Here is a 12,154-nt window from a genome sequence, read left to right on the forward strand (position 1 = left end):
GAGAGTAAAAAGCCTCCCTGGCTTCCAATTTGCTCTTTCTCTGCTTCTTGCTTGTGTTTGAAAATGTGAGCACTCAGCTTCCTGCACTGGCCACCATGTCTGCCCCTTGCTGCCATGCTTCTCCGCCATAATGGGAACTTAGCCCTCTGGAACTGTGAGCCTAAATAAACTCTTAGGATGCCCTGGTCATGATGTTTTATCACAGCAACAGAAAAGTAAATAATATAACAGCTATGCAGCATAAGGTAGAATCCTATGTTGATCAGAGAGGCACATCTCCCACATCCGCAAGGAAAAATGCATCTTCCACTGTTTGCTCTACTAAGAGACAACTAAACAACACTCCTTGTGGCACATATCCCAGGAAATGCTGAATGGGTGACCCATCAAAACAACTTCAAGTATAGGGAAGGAGTAGACAAAGGTCTCTGATTTGTTCATTGATAAATTAGCAAATAGGAAATTCACCTTCAGCACTTCCCTTTCCCTACTTTGAAAGTCCTTCCCTCTGTGACCCCTTCCTAGTTCTCATCAGTGTGCCTACATCAACCATGTACCCCACAACTGCCCAGACTTTGCTTTTGTTGGAGGAACATGTCAGTACTCCATGCCCCAGATAGTCCACTGTAGGAGATAATTCCATGTAGCTGTGAACTAAATATCTAACAGAATGGTGTCAGAAAGAGGATTTATTTGGGCCCATAATTTCAGGGGCATTAGACCATCAAGGCAAGCAAGACACAGTGGGCAGAGTTTATATCATCATGCCCAGTAAGCAGAGAAGATGGCAGGAAGTGTCCAGGAGTAGGAACTCACCCTTAATGACCTGCTTCCTCCACCTTGGCCCGTGTCCTAATGTCCTAACATTTCCAAACTTCCCAACGCAGCCCAACTAGCTGGGAACTATGCTTTAACAAATGAGGCTGTAGGGGATAATTCAAATTATAGCATCCTTCCCATGTCCCTCAAAGGCTCTCATGATCTCCTCTCATAATGAACAGAGCCTTAATGGTTCCTCTGTTGTTCAAAAGCTCAGATTCAAAGTCACTTCTAAGTCTCAAGACAAACTATTACCTGTAAGCTCCTATAAAAAAAAATCCAAAATAAAATTACCCATGGCACAGAGAAAATGTTTCCACTTCAAACAGGAAGGGTGAGAGCCTGGTAAGGAGAGATGGGACCAAAGCAGGACTGAAAACCAGCAAGGCAACCATCAAGTCCTACTGCTGTATGTGTGGCATGAAGGCCATGTAGTATCAGGGTTTGACCCTGAAAGAGATTGTACAGCCTCGTCTCTGATGGACTTGACATTTTCAGCACACACAGTCTCTCTGACGCTGCCTCCACTCATTGCCTGTGGCAATGAATAACCCACATGGCTGACATCTCCAATACTCTGGGGGTCTCCACCACAACTTAGAGTTCAACCTCACAGCTTTATACATTGTCTTCTTGGGGGTTGCCTACAGGAATCCTAACCCTAGCAGAGTGCTGGGGTTCTCAGGCCTTCTTTTGAAATGTGTGTGGAAGTGTCCACAAACCTATAACTCTTGCATCTTGCACAAGTGAAAAATCACACAGTCTATATCAGCTTGTGCATTATTTTGCACACATTCACACCTGCCCGGTCATGGTTGCTGTAGCTTCTGTGTAAAGAGGACACACGGTAGCTCTCGTTTATCAGGAAAATATCTTTCAAACAAGTTTATACTTTTATTCTGCAGCCTGTAATGCGTGTTTTCTGGCCAATTCCTGAGAATTTATCAAAGTATCTTTTCTGTTGTCCCAGTACAAATTACTTGCCTTTCAAAATTATCTCCCTTACCCATTCACCCCCGTGTATGTGTGTGTGTGAGAGTGTGTGTGTGTGTGTGTGTGTGTGTGTGTGTGTGTGTGGAGAGAGAGAGAGAGAGAGAGAGAGAGAGAGAGAGAGAGAGAGAGGACTGTTGTACAGAAGTTTTCTCCTAGATTAAGCTCTTCCATTTTGGAGGGAAGCTCCTTAAGACACAGGATGTTTACTGGGAGGTAAAACAACAGGATATTCTAAGGGGAGGTGAAACTTTCCATCATACTGGCAAACCTGTTACACTTTGGAAGTAAACAACTCAATGGTTTCAGGAAGTCCCTGAAACTGACCAAATTTACACAACACACAACACCACACCACACACACACACACACACACACACACACACACACACACACACACACGGGGAGAGGGGCAGGGGAGGGCTGCCAAGCATATATAAGTTGTAAGGACTGCTGAGAGACAGATGAGATCAGCTGCATGGAAGAAGCTCAGAGAAACTGAGCTATCCAGAAAGGCCTCTCCAAGCTGCATACTGTACACTGTGCTCCAGGTTTCCAGCTCTCATGAGCTTCCACCAGTACTGGGGTGGAATTTTGGTGACGTAGTTATCTTTGGGCCATTTCTGCTTCCAGTAGTAACCCACCCATATACCTGTAAGTAACCACCTGGACTTCAGTGATATCCATACTTTGGTTTGTTATTAGTTTTCTCTCTGGGGTGAACAGATGTTTGTTCATGTCACTGTAGGAATCATGTCACACATAACCATGGCATGGGACATCTGCAGAGGTCATGACAACTTGTAGGGAGTTTGTTTTCTCCTTCCAGCAAGTGAGGCCCAGAGATTATACCCAGATTATCAGGTTTGGTGATACATGCCTTTACCAGCAGAGCCATCTTACAGGGCCATTCCTTCTAATGGTGTTAATCTCCCTCCAGTCACACCCATCCCTACAACTTTAGACTTTTTTTTTCTGGCCATACTTCATATTATTCAAATGTTTTGGCTCTTCTATTTGCTCCCAATTCCCACTATAAACCTAGTTAAAAGCATCCAGCAATAACCAACCCAGAGCAAACGCTCAGCTGCCTTGGAATGTCTTCTGTCCAATTAGCCCTTTACTTTTGAATTTGAATTCATCCAAGGCCACAGGACACAGGGAAATATAAGTTGTATTAGCAACAACTTTTCTTGTGACAAAATACCCTGATAGAAGGAACTTAAGGGAGCCAGGCGGATCTCTGTGAGTTCGAGGCCAGCTTGGTCTATAGAGCAAGATACAGGACAGGCACCAAAACTACACAGAGAAACCCTGTCTCAAAAAAAAAAAAAAAAAAAAAGAAGGAACTTAAGAGAGTAAGGGCTTATTTTGGCCCACGGTTTGAGGGGACAGTCCACCAGGGCAAGGGTGTCGTGGAGGAAGGAGCTTGAGGTAGCTGGTAACATTGCACCCACAGTCAGGAAGCAGAGAACACAGCAGTCAGCTAGCTTTCTCCTCCTTATGCAGTCCAGAAGCTAAGTCTAGGGTATGGTGCTGATCATTCCTATGGTTGATCTTTTCACCTAAATGAACCTGCGTTGGTTAGTTCATGTCAACCTGACACAAACTAGAGTCATCGAGCAAGAGGGAAACTCAACTGAACTGCCTCCATCAGACTGACCTGTGCGGCATTTTCTTGATTAGGGGTTGATATGGGAGGACTAAGCCCACTGGGGGCGTGCTGCTCCTGGGGGAGGGGTGGTCCTGGATTATATAATAAAAATCAAACTGTGTAAGTCAGAGAGAGCAACCCAGTAAACAGCTCCCAGCCACAGTTCCTGCCTCTGCTCCTGCTTGAGTTCCTGCCCTGGTTTCTTTCCATGATGGACTGCGATTGAGATGTGTGAGCCCAATACATCCTTTCCTGTCCAGGTTACTTTTTGTCGTGGTGTTTGTCAAAGCAACAGAGAACTAAATGAATACCTCACACAATGAAGAGAACCCCTTATTGGTATGCCCAGATGCGTGTCTTCTAGGTAACTGTGTTTCTTAAACCCTGTTAAGTTGATGATCAATATCAAGCATCATACAAATCATGAGAACAGCCATTACTCCACATTCCTGTCAACAGTATGATCTCCCAGCTCCTGTCAGAATGGCCCATTATGCTGTGTTTATAGAACTCCAAGGCTTCTCTATCTTGCTTCTTCAAAGACTTCCAAATTTTATCTAAATGGAGTTCCAAAGCCTTCAGAAAGCTGCAGCAATAACCCCACTTCTCTGGCAGCAGTTTTTTGCATCAGTCACTTTTCTCCTTCGTGACAAGTGTCGTCAAGACAACAAAGGAGGAAGGATTTATTTCATTCACAGTTTCAGGGATTTCAGTCCATTATGAAGGGGGAAACATGGTGGTGCAGAGTGATCCACAACACAGCATCCAGAAATCAGAGAAAATGGCAAAAAAAGGGTCTAGTGATGAGGTACCCCCAATGATGAACCCCTAGTAACATGCTTCCTCCAGTTAGTTACCACCACTACCCCAAATTTCTGAAACCTGCCAAAATAATGCTACCAGCTGGAGACCTAAGCTTTAACACGGGAGCCTGGGGCTGGTGGATATGTCATATTAAAGACATAAAGTCATCTGTCTTTCCTAATCAAATCTTCATACTTTCCTACCTGTTTCTCAACTTTTAAGGTGGTTTTTTGTTGCTGTTTTGTTTTGCTGTTATTGTTTTTTTTTTTTTTAAGAGTTTCTCTATGTTCTCTGTATAACAATCCTGACTGTCCTCGAATTCACTCTATAGACCAGACTCACAGAGATCCACCTGCCTCTGTCTCCCAAGTGCTGGGATTAAAGGCATGTGCCACCCACCACCTGACTTGTAAGGTGTTTGATTTGAAGAAAATCCAAGAAACTCATCTCTACCAAGCAGTGCCCCGAGAAACAGTTGAGTGAATTATTTCATCTAAATGATAGTTACTTTAAGAGAACATTCATGGTAATATTAGGTGTAGAACTGGGCATTGTGGTACACTCTTGCAGTTCTAGCTAGCATTCAGGAGGCAGGAGAATTAGAACTCAAGTGAGCCTGGACTGCAAAGCGAGTCCCTAGGCTGTAATGTGGGAACTCGTCTCGAAAGAACAAATGAAGGAGATGAGAGAGGAGTAGGAGGAGAAATGGAGGAAGAAAACGTTAGCTCTTTATCTAAAGCAATTAAGTCCATGCAGCAGAATTTTAGACAAATATTGAGATGAATGTAAAGAAAGTGTGAAACTAGTGCTCTCCTTAACCATTAGTGTCCACCCCCCCACACACACACACAACACACACACACACACACACACACACACACACACACACACATAGACCTCTGCTAGTTCCAGGGTAAAGACATCTCTGACTGTTAGGCTTTCCATTCCAGCTTGGATTGAAGTAAAGTATTTAGCGTAACAAACAGACCCAAAACAGAATAATGTCTTCAAATAAGACCAGGGTTTATTTCTTGTTCTAAATAGCACGGAGCAAGAAAGCAGTTTACTGAGGTATGTCTCTTTCATGGACTCATAGGCCCCAGGATGATGAATGCCCGCTGTTTTCTGCATTTAACATCTATATATCAGAAGTGACCCTGGTGTGGGAGCCTCTTCTCTTAGCCTGCCCAGAGAAAAAAAGATTAATCATTTCAAGCCAGGTCTGGAAGAATGGTAACCATTCCTCGCATTCACTCCCAAAAAACAAAAACAAAAACAAAAAAAACCAAACCTCAGTCCTATAACTGTATCTAAGTGCAAGGAGGCTGGGGATCATGTTATACCTGAGACCCCAGGGAGAGAAGATCTGCCGTGTCTTTACATGTAAATCAACACTGTTGCAAAAACAAACAAGGGAGATAGGACAGTGTTCTTGGCGTAGAGGTGGATAACTGGTAAAGTAGGGTGAAAACGGTAAAGATTAAAGCTTGCTACCCTTCTCACGCATTAGGATCCTAACATCAGTCAGTTTTTAGAGGAAAGAAACTTTGGTTACTTGCTTAAAGAAGTGCTTTTATAGGTATTTTTGATATGCAAAATTTGGTTCTGAGTTTAGTCTCATCGGACAAACACGAGAGGCCATTTTCACAAAGTATATAAGTGGAGCTCTAATCCTGAACAATTATTGTGAAACAAATGGATTCCTCGTCCTCTGACCAGCACGTGACAAGAAATAAATGGGAAGTTTTTCACTCCACACTAGGTCTACAGGACCTATCGTTATATGAGAAGAGACTGGTGCCATACATAGGAGCTTGTCAGCAAGACAGACTGGGGGGTGGGGGCAAGGGAGAGACTCCTTCCATTGGAATAAGGCAAGAGCACCAGTCAGTTCCCAAGTTTTCAGTGTGGCTTTCCTGCATTCTACTCTGAATTTCAGATCTTTTCTTCAAGTCCACAGTAATGTTTTATTTACTCTGGCTTGTTATGAGCTGGCCTAGGGTATGGAGGTAAGCCATGGTGGGGGGTTTACTACACAATTTGTAAAATCTTGGTGGTTGTGGAACAAGAAGCAGGTATCCCCTACTAGAGTAGAGGCAAGGTCAACCCAAGAACAAACAAGGAGTGGGGGGGGGGGGGGGGAACAGCAGTAACTTCATGAAACAGGAAGTAGCAATTGTGGAGCATCAGATGAAAGGCACCCGCCAAGGCAGGTAAATACTTTGTGCCAATCTTTCCAGTCACCAGAGAGGACTTGGGATTCTTGATCTCAACAAGGGGATTCGGGTCTTGAATTTTTTTTCCCCTGGCGGAGATTTGAATGGGGAACAAGGAAGATGGCTCATCGGATAAGGCACTTGCAGCACAGGTGTGAGGGTTGGAGTTCAGAGCCCCAGAACCGCTCTAAAAGCCAGGCACCCTGGTGACCAACTGTACTCTCTACCCTTGAGAGGCAGGAGCTCCCGGGGCAAGCTGGCTAGCGAGACTAGAAGGAAGTAGCAAGTTCCAGGTTCAGTGGAAGACCCTGCCTCGATAAATAAAATGGAGAATGAATGAGAAAAACACCTGACATCACTTTGGGCCTCCACGTGCGTGTGTATACACATACAGGTTCACTTACACACACATGTGCCCATATACATGTGAACACAACGTGTACGTATGCACAGTGCACAAGCATACACAATGCAAAACAAAAACAAAAAAAGGAAACAAGGGAGAAAAAAAAATGATTGAAATAGAAATTATCTCCCATGGCCTCATGTTTGAACACTTGCCTCCAGCTAGTGGTACTGCTTTGGCAGGTTGGGGACCATGTGGGACTGTAGTCTAGCTCCTACAAGTGGGTCTTTGGTAGTAGATAGAGGGTTAAAAGGGCCAATGAAAGAAAACCTTGGCCCTAAGACCAGAACCAAAGGAACACACTCTGCCCCTAACAAATTCAGGAGTTGAAATCTATTAACCCCTGAACACAAAAACCAACCAATCCCAGAGCATGAAGCTAACCAGTCCCAGAGGTAAGATCCAACCAATCTCTGAGCTTGTCCCAAGCTCAGCAATTAAAATCCTACCAATACACACCCTGAAAATCTCCACCTTAGAAAGCTCTGTCCCTAAAAAACCCTATACAAGCCCGGTATCTGTGCAGTTTGGGGCTGCCCTTTTTCCACCGTGGCAGAGGCAGCCACTCTCCTAGAATCCTCCCTCCACAGAAATCTCTTGTGTGAAGTTTGTGGTAACAACTTCCTTTCTCCAGAGCAGAGCAGAGCAGAACTATAATGGTTCTTGCAGGAGAGCAGAACTGTAACACTTTGGCTGGGGAAACTTTCCCTTGCTGGGAGGAAGCTGAGCTGAGCTATAACATTTCTCCAGAGCAGAACCAAGCAGAGCTGTGACAGTCTTGATGGGGAAATCCTCCTCTGCTGGAGCAGAGTTGTTACACTTGCATTAGGGAAACCTTTCCAGAAGCAAGGACTGTACCCACTTTGCTGGGGAAACTGTCCCTCACCAGAACAAAATTCTGTTGGGATAACTTTCCCTTCAGAGCTGCAACAGTTACAACAGGCCCTGAAGGTGACTTCTGCTTTGGGTTCCTGACCCACCAAGATATATATGTTTTCTGGAAAGCCAGAAAACATAGGCATGTGGCTAAATATGTTCAAATAAAACACTGGCAAACAATGCAAGGCTGAGTGTGGGTGTGTCAAAACATGCTGTGCGGGTTCTAATTCCTGTAGTTTATGCTGATGGAAAGAACATGTCATGATGGGATCTCACAGAACAATGTAAGTTGGAATTGGCCTTTCAGTCTTAAAGGTAGACTGCAGACCAGCCCTAGAGGAAACCCATAAGAACCTGGGCTGCTCCAAGGGTTGCAGGCTTGGCTGTGTTTTGTTTCCACTTGAATTGCCCTGGTTTTGTTAGTCTCTTTGGTGTTTTCATAGAACTTCCTGATCATTGGACAACTTAACCCACGGCTGTGTTTTCTAAAACACAGTTCAGTTAGAAAGTGCCTGTCATTGGTGTGCGAACACATCAGTCCTTCGGTCCTCCAGGCCATCTCCCAGTTACACTCACTTCTTGACTCAAGACAGTTTAGTTAGTGAACCCTAGTGTGCAGGACCAGTAGGCAGCTGGGAGGAAACTACAGTGGGAAGCTGTCTAGAATCTGTTTTGGTCAGAGACAAGGACCACCAATGTTCGAGACTGCCAGGTCATCTTAAAGCAAGTTATCAGAGTTAATGCTGCAGTTATGTCTTAAAACTGAACTCTCTCTCATACACTTATGATCTCCAGCTAGCAACACTGCTTTGGTAGGTTGGGGAACCTTTGAGACTGTGGCCTGGCTACCTAAAGTGAGTCTCTGGGGTCGGGCCCTAAAGGTATGACATCTGCTTCTAGTTCTTGGTCCACCAAGGTTCTCCAAGCTATGCTCTAAGTCCTCCACTGTTACAGACTGAGCTGTTCCAGCCACCATGGTTCCTTGCAGTAATGAGCTGCTGTTCCCCGAAACAGTGAGCCAAAATATATTCTTGTTCCTTTAATTGGATTCTGTCACAGAAGCAAGAAAAGTAATGAATAAAAGTTAAGTGCTCTGGTTCAAGATACTATGTCTGTTGAAATCATTTTTTAATGTCAGTCCTATTCAACTACTAGTACAAACACCTTTTCAAACTGTGGAAGTACTTAGATGCAGAAGGAGAAAAAAATCCATACGCCTTCTAGCAAAGAGGAAAGAAAATCCATATATTATGGGATAACAGAAAGGGTTCTGAGGTATCTACGAGGAGGCATGCTAAGTATGGCAGTTACCTGTGAGACCAGCAGAAGACAGTAAATTGGAACAGCGAGGGCCAGGGATGAGTGGTAGTACAAAACGTGTACAGAAAGGGGAGGAGCATTGGCAACAGAAATATCAGTTGTAGCTTTGTGTCTCCAGAGGACCCTGCTTTCTGTAGGTACTTACGCAAGTTGGACAAATTGTATGACTTGCCAGTTTCCTTTCTGGAGAGTATTTGACAAAATTACTACAGTCGGAAAAGTATGGGAGAATGAGTGGAAAGGCTCACAAGGATATGTCTGCCTTTCTGGTTTTATTTCTCTCTTTCCTAATTTCCAGTGCTCACACAGATTTGCTAATAAGGCCTCTGGCACTTTCTGTCCAGAAGAGGGCAGCATTTAGAAGCAATCAACACAAATCATTGTGGCCCAGGCACAGTAATGCCAGGCCAAGATTTGGTTCTTTCTCTTTTTATTTATTTGTTTCTTTATTTATTTAGTGATAGCGAACTGTAAAAGGGAATTGCATTTACTTCTGAAGTTATAAAATGTGACCCTTTCATCTCTTCCTTCCCTGCCAACTTTCTGAAGGAATAACCATAAATATTTAGGGTATAGATTTCAATTTGGCTTCATGTCAGGCAATGTTTTGGCCAGTTTTCTAACAAAATGTACACACAACATAAAATGTAACTATCTAGATACACTGAGCAGAAAGAACATAGCAATTCAGGCAAAAATATTTTTCTCCAAGTGTGCTTGCTTTTAGGCGGTTAGGCATGTGAATTAGTATTCCCCACCCACCCCTCTTTTTTTCTTAAGTATAAGCAATTTATGAGCTTTCCTAACACATAGTTATTGAGAACAAATGCTAGCAAGACAATGGGGAGACACACAGCATGGCTGGGATGTGTTGAGTTTGAGATACGTAAAACCTAGGGGATTTTTGTATCTATGAGTGGATAAAAGTGACCATGATGTCCTGAGAATTTTGAATTTCTAGTTATGCTTAAAGCACACTTCCGGGGAAGTATGTACCTGGTGGTCTGTTAGTGAACAGTAGTTCATAATTCCTGATTAAAAGTTTCTTCTATGACAAGGCAGAGGTGCTGGGAGGAGGGAGACTGCTCTGGGGGTGTGGAATGAGGAGAAGGGATGAGGCCCAGTCGAGAGCATGAAGGTCCTCACTTAGGTTCAGGCCACTTGGTATCATTCACTTCATTTCTAAACTCTGGTGTAAAGTGCGGTGGAGGATTAAAGAGAACCTTCTGGGTCTCCCTTAAATCCCTCTGTAGGCATACTATGTGTGAAAAACACTGCCTAATTAGAGGTCACAGCCAGTCCAACATTCAACACAGTAAAATATATTAGATTCTTGCTTTCTCTCTCAGGAGTATGATAACCGAGCTTTACCAACCTCTATCTCCAAACTGTATAGTTATTTAAGTTTCTTTTAACAATTTTATTTTTTTATATTTAATTCTTAATTCACATAGGATTTTAATTATCATACACAGTAGGAATATAACTTTTATACCTAGTGAAGTTTACTATTATAATTTTAATTATCCTTTACATAAATGGCTCCACATGGAATGTTCCACTCTCCTCTAATCTTTTTCTTTGTACATACAGGGTCATATCCTTAAAATATACTCTGGGAAGGTTCTATTTTAAATGCTTTCCTGAGTTTTCTTAGTCATTTCTTCTTCTAGCCAAAATTTAGAGTCAATTTTGTCAAACGATATGAACAACTCTGCTAGGATATTGACTTCTGTTGACTCCAACTGCTCAACTACTCAAGGACTTTCCAGCTTATCTGCAAGAGGAGCCTTTCCTTTTGGAGACACAGCATGGGATTTGTGTTTAAAAATCATACATCTTCAACCCTAAACTCTCTCTGCTCAACCATGCTCGTTTGCTTTAGCCATGGCTGTTGTTGACTACATGAGTGGGAGTTTGAGAATAGCAAAAGCTTCACATTCAGACAATTTCCTAATACTAAGAGCCTGTATTCAGTTTTCAAACTCATATTGCATGTTATTGAATTATTTATTCTTTCAAACGCTTTATGAAATACTTGCAAGGCTTCACTTTAGACCATGAATGTAGTCTTACACTCTCGCCTCCATATAAGGGTAAGACATAAAGGCATATGCAACTGATGGTAGATGTCATTGTAAACTGATATGTAGTTGGAAATGTACCTCATTTCTTAAAAGAAAAAAATAGAAAACTAACATCCCCAACAATATCTGTCTGTAAAATAAAGATAGGCCCTTTAAGAAGGTTTTAAACAGTTCACTTATTTACTGTCCTAGGCTAATCAAAGCATATGATTAATAATATGTCACTGCCCTAAAATTGCATCCTGGGAAGTTTTTCCACTTAGGTTTAATGGAAAACACTTGGCGATCACTAAGCATTGTGGAGAAGTGGTTAGCTATTATTCTTGTTTATGAAGTAGGGTGGGTTTAAAGAGTAGTTGATGCTGAAGGCTAAACTCTTTGTTTCTTTTCCATCAGGATTTTTCCATCCAAATTGAAACTGAAACACTGACAAATGTCAGCAAGCTAAAGTTAGCTGACAAAAGCAGCCGGAGGCAGAAATGTGGAACCAGAGATGGTCCAGCAGATAGACTGATGAGAGAACAGGGCCCAGCAGGTGGCAATAGAGGCTCTTTGCTTCCCTTCGTGTCCAGCTTTCCAGTCATTCAGCTACTTAAGCCATTATTAAGGCACATATAATGTTCTGTGGTCTCTTGGTTCTCATGGAATGAAGGGTAAGAGGAGTCGAGGTTGGATAGGAAGAAAGCAATACATAAAATGTAAGCCCAGGAGTACTTCACTTTCCCCAGTCACTGAACACATCTTTACATAAGCCACATGGGTATTTCAGTAGTCTCTGTACAGGCTAGCCATTGGAAAGACTTTTTTTTTTAGTTGGGAGAGAACAGTAAAATTTAAGCAGAAATGGCTTTCAGCTTAATTGTTAAAGTTCAGCTTGTTACTTCAAAGGGAGCTCACTGAAATGTTTGAGCTACTTCGTTATAAACAACAAGTTGTTTTCGTTGAAAGAAGAGAGGAAGCCAGCGCAGAGAGGTTGCTC

Source organism: Peromyscus eremicus, chromosome 19, assembly GCF_949786415.1.
Source record: "Peromyscus eremicus chromosome 19, PerEre_H2_v1, whole genome shotgun sequence".
Classification (NCBI taxonomy): Eukaryota; Metazoa; Chordata; class Mammalia; order Rodentia; family Cricetidae; genus Peromyscus; species Peromyscus eremicus.